Source organism: Oxyura jamaicensis, chromosome 2, assembly GCF_011077185.1.
Source record: "Oxyura jamaicensis isolate SHBP4307 breed ruddy duck chromosome 2, BPBGC_Ojam_1.0, whole genome shotgun sequence".
Taxonomy (NCBI): Eukaryota; Metazoa; Chordata; class Aves; order Anseriformes; family Anatidae; genus Oxyura; species Oxyura jamaicensis.
Window position 1 is genome coordinate 123765134 of NC_048894.1, and position 12442 is coordinate 123777575.

The following is a 12442-nucleotide window of genomic DNA, read 5'->3' on the forward strand; positions in this document are numbered from 1 at the left end:
CTTTTCTTTTCTTTTCTTTTCTTTTCTTTTCTTTTCTTTTTTCTTTTCTTTTCTTTTCTTTTCTTTTCTTTTCTTTTCTTTTCTTTTCTTTTCTTTTCTTTTCTTTTCTTTTCTTTTCTTTTCTTTTCTTTTCTTTTCTTTTCTTTTCTTTTCTTTTCTTTTTAAGTGGGGTTTTCATTCTAGCACTCAAAAGTTATAAATATTAAATTCACATGCACATTTATAGCAAACATTTAAGTGCGTGTATTTGGATAACTATACACTTAGCTATCCTTGAATGAGATACAAAATGCCTTATTTGCCTGAGCAAGCACTACTGCACTTCCTGCCACATATTCAGGCACTGGATCTTATTGAAGGTTTACAAGACATGGTCAGAAGCTTCTGGGCTTAGATCCCTTTGAGGAGTCAGCATTGAAAGAAATGGGATGAAGAGAGAGTTTTTGCCAGATAAGGGAAGGAAAAGCATTTTGTTATTAGGACACACAGATGAGGAATTGTGCAACTCCATTTGTATAAAACTACAATCTTAGTAAGTCCACGTGAGTGTTGGCAGGTGCATCCAAAATACTAGCCTTTGAAAATGTATCCCTACAAACCTGCTTGCAGCAAATTGAAGGGAAAATAAAAAGAGGTGGCTTTCCTGCCACCTCTTCAGTGAACCAAGCAAGGTCAAAAGGCTGCTTTACTTAACTCCCATAACAAAAAGATGAGCTCTCTTAAAAGAATAAATTGGAAAAATTTTAGCAGGGTTGAAATCTGTAAGCATTTTCAGTGAAGATTTCCACTCTAAGGATGCAATCAATGTTTAGACTCTAACAAGCAGTTTAAAATAGATTTATCTTCTTCAAGGTAGCCATTGTGACTCATGTTCTCAGAGTGAGAACAGAGGTGCCAAATATGTAGGTTGCTCCTACAGCTTAAATACCAGTTTTGGAATTCTATCCTGCTTATTTAGGTTTTCCACTTTGGAGACAAATTCTGCTCCAAAAAAGCTACACATAGGCTTCTAAATGTACTTTATTAATTTCTAACATGCTTCTCTAGATTTTGATCTTCAATTATACATGTGAAACTAATGTACTACTTGTTTTATATAGGTAAACTTTTTAACAGATGTAAAAAGTGATTTTTTTCTCTTCAATGAAATCATACTGGTTCAATAGAGAGGCAAATGAATGTCTGCATCTACTCTATTTCACTGCTTAATCTCATTGCTCATTTTCATTCTGTCACAAAGGCCACGGAAAGGGCTAGTAGAACAGTGGATTGGGGTGAGAGCATTAGAATTTTCCTTGGATTTCATCTTATTCTGAATCTGTAGAGGTTGCTTTACTGCCTAGTGAAACGGATTAATATTGGGCACACAAAACTGTTAACAATAGCAAAAATTTTAACTGCAAAGAGTTGAAATATCATCAGTTTTGCATCCACAAATTGAACTGGACAAAAGCCAAATGCTTTCTGACCTCCTTCTGTATTTGAAATGGTTTTCACAGTTATTTTATTACGTGAAATATTTTGCTGTGGCATTGGAAAGTCCTTATGTTAGTCTTTTCTTCTGTAGATCCACAATAACTCTTGATAATGGAGATCCAAGGCAAGTACAATCAAGAGTCAGACCCCAGACTTTCTCTCTAGACTATCAGAACTCTTAAAAATGAAGTGTGCTGGGAATTCTTTACAGTAATAGTAATGATAATAATAATAGCAACAGTAATTTTGATATATCTTTTAAAAGTGACCCCAGAAACACAAGCTGCAGAACCCCTATATCAACTTAATCATCAGCTTAAAAATGACCTTGTAGAGAACCAAAAACATAAAAATCCTGGGAACTTTGCAGTTTGTAGGTGTGTACTTTGCTTTGATGGCTAGTCTTGATCTCATAGTGCAACTGTGGTGTTAATGGATCAAAAAAGAGAAGTTAAAAATGATAAGCAGGGGCCTTTATTCTGTATCAAAACCAATAAATGTAAACTTCTTTGGGCACTGGAAATCACCAGTTGATTTATTGAAAGTCTTTAGAAAGTTTTAAAATGCCTGTGCAATAGCCAATGTGATCCATATAGGGCAGAGCAAAATGTGTGAGTATTTATCACGTACATAGCTCAGCTCCCTGGTCTGCTAGAGTCATGAAACTTTTGCTGAACTGGCTGTATGTAATAACTAGCAAGCAAAACATCCAGGTAGACTTAATTGTTTTATTCAGTGTGGGCATAACAGAAAGTGATATCAGGCCATTGCTTTTTGTATGTTATGTTTCTGGAGCCAAAAAATCCTGAGGGAACTAAACTCTCTTTACTGGGGGTAAAAAGTACAAAATACGTTTTTGTATTTCAAGCACCTTTCCCCCATCTCTCCCCAGGACTGTCTTGGCTTGCTTAGCTCTGAGCCATCCCACAGCTATTCAAGCACTGGTGCATCATATCCCTAAACGGGCTGACATGCTGTGATGCTGTGGGTTAACAATGCAAAATGCCTGCATGATTAGAAGCTGGCTTGGTGCCAAGTGCAGGTCCGTGATGTTTGTACAGATTCAAGGCATGGGATTCCCAGATAGGAATGCAGTGGTGGAGCAGCACTCCATGGACGGGATAAGTGCCTTCATTATTCACAATCTGGACAGGATAAACGTCTTCATTATTCATATGTGTGTCCATGGTATATTGAGGAAAACGTGTATCTTTACTGTTTACTCAGCCACAGTGCAGCACTTTATCAAGTTTAATGTCACTGAATTAAATATGCAACCCCATAACCATTTTAAACTTTTTTTCAGGTTGGTTATATTATGCTGGTAGGTGAAAATAGAGTGACCTGTTATATTACCAAGGCAAAGGTCATGCCAGTACAGGATTTAGATCTTTTATTGTGTGTGCTTTTTGGGGTAGAATCAGATATGATCAGATGAAATTACTCTTGAACGTAACCAAATATTTAAAGAAACTGACATACCATACATTTGATTTTTTTTTAATTGTGTTCTAATCTGAAGGCCAAAATTGAAATAATACAAATAAAACCACACCTTTTGAATTTAAGATACACTAGAAAAGCAAAATACAAATATTTTGAAAAGTTGTAAGAGATGAAGGACAATTATTTTTTTATATAATATTGTGGCACAGGTGGTATACAGCCATCTGTTTTACTGTTAAGAATACTGATGAAAGTTTTTAAAGCTGTCCAAGTACATCACTTGTACTTTGATATATGTCTGTGTGCAGACTGAATGCTGTTTACTGATGCTGTTTAAATCATTATTCATATGTAACTCAAATTTTGAAAGCTCTCTGAGAGATGGCATGGGTAAGCAAAAAGTCCCTTTACAGCTGTTTGAATTATGTTTCGTGGCAGTGGGAACACCCATTGAGGACTGAGTGGCACTCACTAGTACAGTTCAGTTAGAAATGACCCTCAAAAAGTTACAAATTAACATTTACCAAAGAATAAAGAAGATGAAGAAGAGCAGGAGATAAGCAAAGCAACCAGTGAACTTATCTTCTACAGCACAGTACCATAAATGAAAAAGCAGTTCACAGACAATTTATATAATGGGCAGCGAGGAGATATTAATTCAAAACCAACAACTGTCACCATTTAAAAAGTACAGACAAATTACTGGGAGCAGAGAGAAAGGAGCATGTTTTCTTTTTCTAAAGTTTAACCCAATGTTTCTATGAGCCTTTTTGACAGCACTTTAAAATTACCTAAAGTTTAAAAGCCTGTTGAGGAACTACTTCATGTAATTACTCTATCCATTTTGGCATGGCCAAATACTGTTTAGAGCTGTTACCCTGATGATGGGCAAAACCTGTGGAAATATCTGGCTGCATTTTCTGCTTTTACTTTGAAAATGGAGCAGGAAATCTATCTGAAATGACTGATGTATCTGCTAGAATGATACAGTGGTAGCAGTATAAACAACATTTTTTCTGCTATGAACAACTTCATTTGGACTGGTCTTGTGCAGAAATATATGTCTTTTTTTTTTTTTCCAGTTCTAGATTCAGTAAGTGGAAAGATTCTCAGCCAGGTGGGATGTGAAACACCTCCAAATAGCACAGGAAATTTACACTGACTGAATATGCAGACTGTCTATGGGAAAGTAAGGATGCTTAAAGTCCAGAGGATTTATTTCACAGCTAATAAAAAACTGATTAAACCAGTTTAATTAAGACTCTGAACAGAAAAGTTGAGATCTGAGCTTCTGATGTTCTGCATACCCCGTGTCCCCATCTTGCTGTGTCCTCTGTCTTGAGTTATTTTTAGGCTTTTCCTCAGTACTTTCCTGCAAAATGAAATAAAATCCACTACCCTTCTCTGAAGCCTTGTTCAGCACTCTAATACCTTTAGATGGAAAAGAGGCTACGTAAGAATGCTTTATGGTGATACTAATTCATGATTCATTACAAACTTAATATTTGTCTTAGATGTTCTTGGTCTTTTAAACCTGACAAAGTCCCCTAGATTGGGCACTGACTTATTTGAAAGTTTAACAGACCATGGGGGAATGTTCCCATTGCTGAAATTCAATTTAATAAGTCAACCTCATTGTTGTATTTTGTAGTTGTTGTTATTTATTCACAATATTCTGTACAATGAACAAATCAAACCCCAATATCACTCTGTTAGGTGCAATACAAAAGTAGTGGAATTACCTGTAGACCTGAAAAAAATATCCCGTCTGGCCCTCATCACCTTCCAAACTGCGCCCCAGCTCTAATCCATATGAGAGTTCCATCTGGCACGGTTCCTGCCAACAAACAAATATGGATAATCTTGCTGCTGGTCCCTCTGCTGATTAGTATTGATTACTACTCCTTTCACCTGAACATGTACAGAAGGCTGCATTTCCTTATTGGACTCACGAGGGCCAGATGATGAGAATACAAACAACCTCTTCTACCCCTGTAATAATAATAAACATTACCAATAAGCTAGAGCACAGACCTGTTTCAACCCATTTAGAGAGATGACCAGAAAACTGCCAATGACACATTTAAAGCACTGTTCAAACTGGTGACAAATGGAGAATTACTATCTGCAGAGCACAGGCTTCCTCAGACAGTGAGAGTGCTCATCTGGAGAAATACCACAGCTCTGCTCAGGAATATAAAGCAGAAGAACCCAAAGGCAGCTTGTCTCTGTCTAACAATATGTCACACATTGTGTCCAAATTTACTAATACAAATGAGTAACTGACCTGAACAAAACATAACCTTTGGTGATATTTTCAGTCAGTGTTAATTTACATCAAGAATTTTCCTTTATACCCATCCTTTACAGTGTCCTTTGTAGACGGATACAAAATAAGGTATCCTATCACCAGCATAAAGCAGAGTATATATTTTTGCTTCTTTGCTTATATTTGTCTTTCATTCTCTGGAAGGAAAAGAAGCTAACCATTAAGTGATGAGTGAACTGCAAGCTAACTGAAATGGTGGCTATATTTCAGCAATAAAACAATTATAAGTAAAGATATACAATTTAGGTATTGAATTAATTCTATACCTTTACTCTTGGAGGCTTAGTGAGTGGAGGCACTCTTCTAGTGGGAAACAGTAATCATGGTTGATCTTCCTCAACAAAGCTGACAGAGGGTACTAAAGGGAAGAAAAATCTGAAGCCTAAAACTTGAGCTGGCTCAAGTCACTTGTTTTATATTACGTTTAAACAGCCAAGCTACTTTTATTTACAACCTTGTAACTTGGATCTTCATTTGACCTTAAGAACAGAAGTGGCCCATCTCTCTGTTGATACTATAGGTATTGGCACTTTTTCCATCTTGCTTTGTCAGACCAGTTAACTGGAGCTACCCCTTCTTCACACATATTTCTAAGCAGAATTCCAAGTACTCCAAAGTCCACTTTTCTTTTGTTGTCTACACTGTTATATCCTTGTTTATCCTTATTATTTCTTTTCACATTTATAGCAGATCCCTCTTTTATCTGTACACACATAAGTAATTTTCATTTTATACAATTTCCCTATTTCAGCCTTTTAAATCTTAGTCTTCAGCTGTTCCCACATTCAGACAGATAGATTCAAAACTGTAATAGTCTTTTTCTGTAACTTCCTAATGACCCGAATGAAACACATACTTCTATTTTAATGCAGTCTTCAATCTTTATTTTCTCAATATTTTTTTTACACATATATCACCGTACCTTTTCCATTATTTATTTTATTTTATTTTATTTTATTTTATTATTATTATTATTGTTATTATTATTTTTTTTCTCTGTATAGATCACTCCTCTTTCCTGTGATCTGATACCTTCCAGAAGGAATTCAAGTGTTCACGGATAAGTAATATGGCACTTGGGCACTGCTAACTTTATCTTCAGGTGCTCCAAAATAAAGAAGTCTGGCAGATCAATCTGTTTGTTAACATGATAATTATTGTTAGCACAATAATTACTATTACTCTTCCCCACCATCCCCACTTTTGCCACTTCTGTTAAATTTATATGTTACGTGATCATTGATATTATATTGTATAGTAGCAGTAGCAGGCACTGTCCCTGCTGTGGTCATAGTAGTAGCACATTGCAAAATGATGCTGGATCCTGACTGGGACCTGTTGAAGTGCAATAGAGGGTAAGAAGGAGAATAAACATTAAACTATTTCTCACTGTTTAAATGGTGAGAAAGTTTGGCTTTAGATCATTACAGGTGGCTAACTTCCCGTTATATGTGACACGTTCCCTTCCAATTCCAACCAAATTATTTGCTCTCTTTCTAATTTTCAGCAGAACATGTCTACCTCTGCACATACATGTGCGCATCCTAGTGCAGTACCTGCACATACTAGTGCGCATCCTGGTGCAGTACCTAGGCTAATTTGGCATGTGGATAATGAGGCAAATGGATAGTGGCACAGAGGAGAAACTTTTATTATAACTACCATGAGTTATAGTTTGAGAGCACTTTTAAATAAAGGAGCAAAGGTCCTTGCTTTTGTTTTTATGACACCATTGCTTTGAAGGGTTATGATGGTGTCACAGGCACAGAAATCTCTGAGCTGTTATGATATGGATCTGAAGTTTGTCCTTCCATTCTACCTTAGCAAAATTCTTGAGTTTCAAGTAGTTTGACATTTTGTTACACACTTATAATGTTTTACACACTTCTCACTGGCAATTTAAAAAGTTAATTTCCAGAAAATTTGAAAGCTTTAATCCAAGTTCATATTTATTGTTATTATATATTTGTAGTTATATACATATACAGTTATATATGTCTGATCATTGCAGCAAGCAGAACTAAAATTGAAATATTCTAAAATTCAAAAAAGTTTCGCTGCAGCACTGCAGTCCTTTAAATAACATGTCAGCACAGCTATTTGTATTTAATGTGTCTACGACAAAGGTTCAATCAAAGGGACATGATTTTGTCACATCATGTGAAACTTCAGTCTACAGCATAGATTTACTTATACTGTAGTAACCTCTACTTATTGTTAAATGTCCACAAGGAGATCTGTCAAAACAAGCAAAGTAGCCAGAATGGTACTTTAGTTGGCTTGTGCCAGCTTCTCTTTCCAGCAGTCTGGTTTTCCTCTAACAAAGATCAAAATTGAACCCTCTGGGGTAATGTATATGTGCTTGTAATTTTTTTTTTTAATACTAGGACAATGAGATTGGAGGCAAGCAAATAAGGATTGTTATATAATTAGCCCATACCAGCTGGTCTGAGTAGAAATTGGGCTATTCGTGGAATTTGTGGTGATGAACAGTGATTAGATATGCTTTTAAGGAAGCAGGATTTGGAATGTGAGCAGAGTAGTGCCAGGAAAGTGCTTCATCAAAATTGAACTAGAACTGGTTATGGGATAAGAAAGTCAGAGGGATACCCCACTTGCATGGTTTACTGAATGAAAAAACATTTCAATATAAATTAGATGTTGATGTTGACTTCGGAAATAGTGGGTATCCTCTCACATCATATGGGCCAGGACACACATCTTACCAGACTCTGCTTCAGTGGGGTGCCACTGTCATCACTCAAAAAAGGGAGAATGGCTATAAGACAGACTGATGGAAACCTTTGCAATACAGAAGAAAAAGTGAAGGGAAGAGCATGTATCTGTAATAACACCTTTTGAGAATAAAAGTATATGATGCAGTCCCCCAGATAAAGCATACAGTCAACTGGATGATGAACCTCATGGGCCAGGGACCCTGAGGAAAAAGGAAAGGGAAGAAAATCTAATGTCAAGCGTGGCAATGATTGAAGAACCCTTCTGTTGGAGATATTTGAGTAGGCTTTTGACATTTTTCTGCCTGTTGTCAAGGTCAAGTCATTGGAACTCTTCATTTACATGCATGCTTCAGATAGACAGGGGGTGTTCAGTATCTGTTTTCTGAAATCAGAATTCCCTAGGGGCATTTTTAGTCAAGCTGAAAAACTGAAACACTCCACATCACTGATCTATTTGCAAAACACAGGCAAAAGTGAGTGCATCAAGAAGGACAAATGCAAAGCCTTGTACCTGCACCACACTGGGACTAGGGACTGACTGTAGCAACTCTGCTGTAAAGGACCTGACATCCTGGTGGGCATGGACCAGAAAGTTGAACATGAGACACCAGTATGTCCTGGGAGTGGTAACGGGACACTGGGCTGTATTATCTGCAATGATAGTCTCATCTGAGGTGATTATTCTGATTTAATCAGCTCTTGTAAGACTGCATGTTGCATACTGAGTCCAGTTTTGGGTCCCCTGGTTGCAGGAAAGATACCAAAAACTATAGTATGTCCAGCAAGTTCCAGAAGTTCTCCAAGAGGCTGGTTCATGTGCAGTGGAAGAATAGGGTGATGAACCTGTTTAGCTTGCTGAAGAGACAGCTTTGAGACTTACAAGGATGTCATGAATAACATAAGCCCAGGTTATTAACAGTGATGCAATGCAGGAAAATGACAGACGATCATAAATTAAAATAGCGAAAGTTCCAGCTGGATATACAGGATATACAAAAATACTATGAGAATAATAATAATAAATAAAATTAAAAAAAAAAAAAAAATTGAAACACACTGCCTGGAAAGACCATGATGTGGATTTTTTTCTAGGCCCAACTAGAGTGATATAGTGACAATATTAACTACTGAAGATCTCTTTTTTTTTATTAGGGTTCTGAAACAAACAAAAAAACAAAAAGCACCGAGTTATTTGTTGATCATCTTTAAGATTATATCAAATTAAAATGTTGGAAATAATGCTCCAGTATTTAAATTTTTAGTAGTACTGGTACCAGTTTGTATTTGCATGAGGAGAAGTTGTTATCATTTGAGATTTTCCCTTTCTTATAACTAGCGCAATAAAACCAAACTGTATCACTGCATTTCTCTCCCCACACTCAGCTTATGGATATATTCATCCTTTTGCTTTTTTCTTATTTAACAAATAACATCTCAGCTGCAAAACAGCATATTTCAAAGTGGAAAATTACCAGAATATCAGAAAGGACTGAAAGTGTACATTGTACCACATTTCTGCTAAATAAAGAAGAAACAGTATTTGAGAATAAAAGTCAGAATGGTATTTTTCTGGTTTCTGTGTCTTCCAAAGAAAATGTAGGCATCAGTTGTTTTCCCATTTTGTTTGGTAGCAGTATATATTTATCTATTCTTATTCACTTTACAGACTGTCAGTCAGAAGAATTCCACTATGCATTAAAATCCTGAACGTGAATATACAGAGTTGTGCAACTATAAATGGAAGTGATTTGATGTGTCAATAAAATAATAATGGCAAGCATTAAAAAAAACTTGGCTATGAGTCAAGTGTGATGTAAGAGTTTCAAAGAATGACATAGTCCATTTTTCTTGCCTGTTTATTGCATTAACCTCTGAGGCTGCACTTACCAGATGTTACTGATGTCTGAGAAACTCAGACACTAACAGATAGATGTAAAAATGCCAATAATTCTGTCTTTTGCTTGTAAACTTTCTGTTCAGCAGTTAGTGCTATATTTAAAAATGTATGTTTATGATGACCACTAGCACCATTAAAGTTAATAAAATAAATAGCTCTAAGTTTTGCTGTGTTTCATAATCCAAAAGCACACTTAAAGTAAAATACATGTAAGCAAGTCACCTAAAAAAAAAAAAAAAATCTTACCCACAGATGTCATAAATTTAAAGCAATTCTTTTTTATCTTACTTGAATAAACTATAATTTTGTTGCAAACTCTAGTGCTGGGAAGAGGGGGTCCATTTATTTTTTAATGTAGTAAACCCTTAAAACCGCTCAAAGAGCATTACAATTTGTGCTAAGGCACCCTTTGTGAAATGGTCTGGATTAAGGCACTAAACTTTCAATGTGACCCTGCCATATCTTATTCTTGAATTCCTCTGTCTTCATCTCATTTCTACAAACTAAGATGCCCAAACTGATTCTGACATATTCTTCCATTTTCAGTGGTCCAAAGCTTTCCAGTAGGGTACTGTCTAACTGACAAGTCCTCCCAGTGTAATTCTTGAAGAGGGTGAGATGTTAAACACCAAATTAGTGTGGTGGCATGAAATAAATAAATGGAGTAATGGTTTGCTGTTAAAAGTCTGTTTACCTGCAAGGTGTTTTCAAAATTGCACTTCTTGATGATAGGTGGCAATGGTTCTGAAGAACTAGAGACTGCCATGATATTAAATTAATAGCTCACACCAATTAGGTTATTGCACACCATAAGCAATACCAGCTTAATAAAGATAAGTGTGACTGACAAACAAATCCACACCAGAACTGCTTACATGGCTTGTCAGGTCATCTTGTCATATGTGCACACAAGCACCTTTCTTCTGTCAACAGTTTTACTGATTGCTTTGACATTGGTTCTCTCTCATTCTACCTGACCTCCTGCTCAGACACTATAACAATTAAATTGTTATGCCCATCTCAGAAGCATTTTAAATTAAATGGATTTTAAGACTTAGGGCATTTAATTTGGTGTTATTCATAGTCTGTACATGACCTTAATGAAATTTTAAGAGAATGAGCAACTTGACTTCAGACACCTGAATGAAGTGCTCTAGTGCCAATTCACTGATCAGGGCTTGTAAAAAATTAAGATGTTTTACCTTAGCATTAATTTAGAAAGTGCTTAATTATGGGCCTAAACAGAATGTGAATTGGTGTAGTAAGATTTATCACTTCATTTATTTGTCAATATCAAAAACGTTGATTTTGATTGATACGTTGAAACGTATTTGTCAATATCAAAAAGTTGAAACGCTGCATGCAATTTTTCCTCATACAAGACTCAGTAGAAATATTGGAAAAGTGCTGTTAGGTGTTATTCCATATACTGATCGCTCCTCCAATGCTTTATTCAGCCTTGGACTCCTTTGTCTTTTTAGAGTTGGTTGAGTCCTGCCTTTGCTTATTTTCAGTCAGATAAATTTCACTTTTTGAATTCCACAAGAAATTTTTTATTTGTAGGTTATCTTTCAAGGACTTAAGAATTGCTGTATACAGATGCTCTATAGCCATGAGCAGTACAACCCCTAAAGTTTTGTTCTCTTCATTGTCAACTGTCATGATTTACTCTTTTCTCTAGGGGGAGACCTTGCTTTCCTCCCTTTCTAGGATTTGGTTGGCATGGATTTTTATGTGCTGCCTGTTCATAAAAAGGTGTATGCATGTGCCATATCTTTTTGATAGCCTTGTGTAATCAGAGGATTACAGATAAATAATGGCACTTCACCAAGTTATTATGAAATATTTGTGTGTTCAGGAAGCCACAGGAGTGGCATACATCTGAAAAACTGGGGGTGCTGTAGATTTAGTACTTTTTAATTGTGCCAGGACTTCCTGAAGTATACACCTGCCTCCTACCTTGAACAGGAAGTGGTAACACTTCTAAGTGCATAATCATCTTACAAAGGCCATTCTGATAAAGGAGCTAGGATGAAAACAAAGAGAGAGAGTTAAAGTATGTAACTGCTTGCCTGTGTTTTCACACTGGTCAGAAAACTAGCCAGAAAATAGATCAAAAAATCCCAGATGCAAAGAGAAAGCAATAAAATGACCTAAATGTCTCCTTGTAAGCAATTGTAAGTTATTTAAGATAGTGATTCTTCTCCAATGCTGGTCATTTGTCCACCGTGAAATCTCTCATCTTTCTGTGTCACTTGTGATATAAAACCAGGCTTACAATAGTTTTGTGTGTGTATGTACAGATCCAGTCTAGGTGAAATGAAATATATGAAAATTGTTCTTATATGTTTAGAAGCATAAAGATTTTAGTTTCTTTTGTAATGTATGACATCTATTATGTCTATGTAAAGAAAATAGAGTGCTGCTAGTTCACAGATAAACTGTGCAGTAGTAGTGTTAAAAAAAGTTTTTAAAAAATTGTTCTTGGGGACGTGTTATTATGGTAGTACCTTCCTTCCTTCCTTCCTTCCTTCCTTCCTTCCTTCCTTCCTTCCT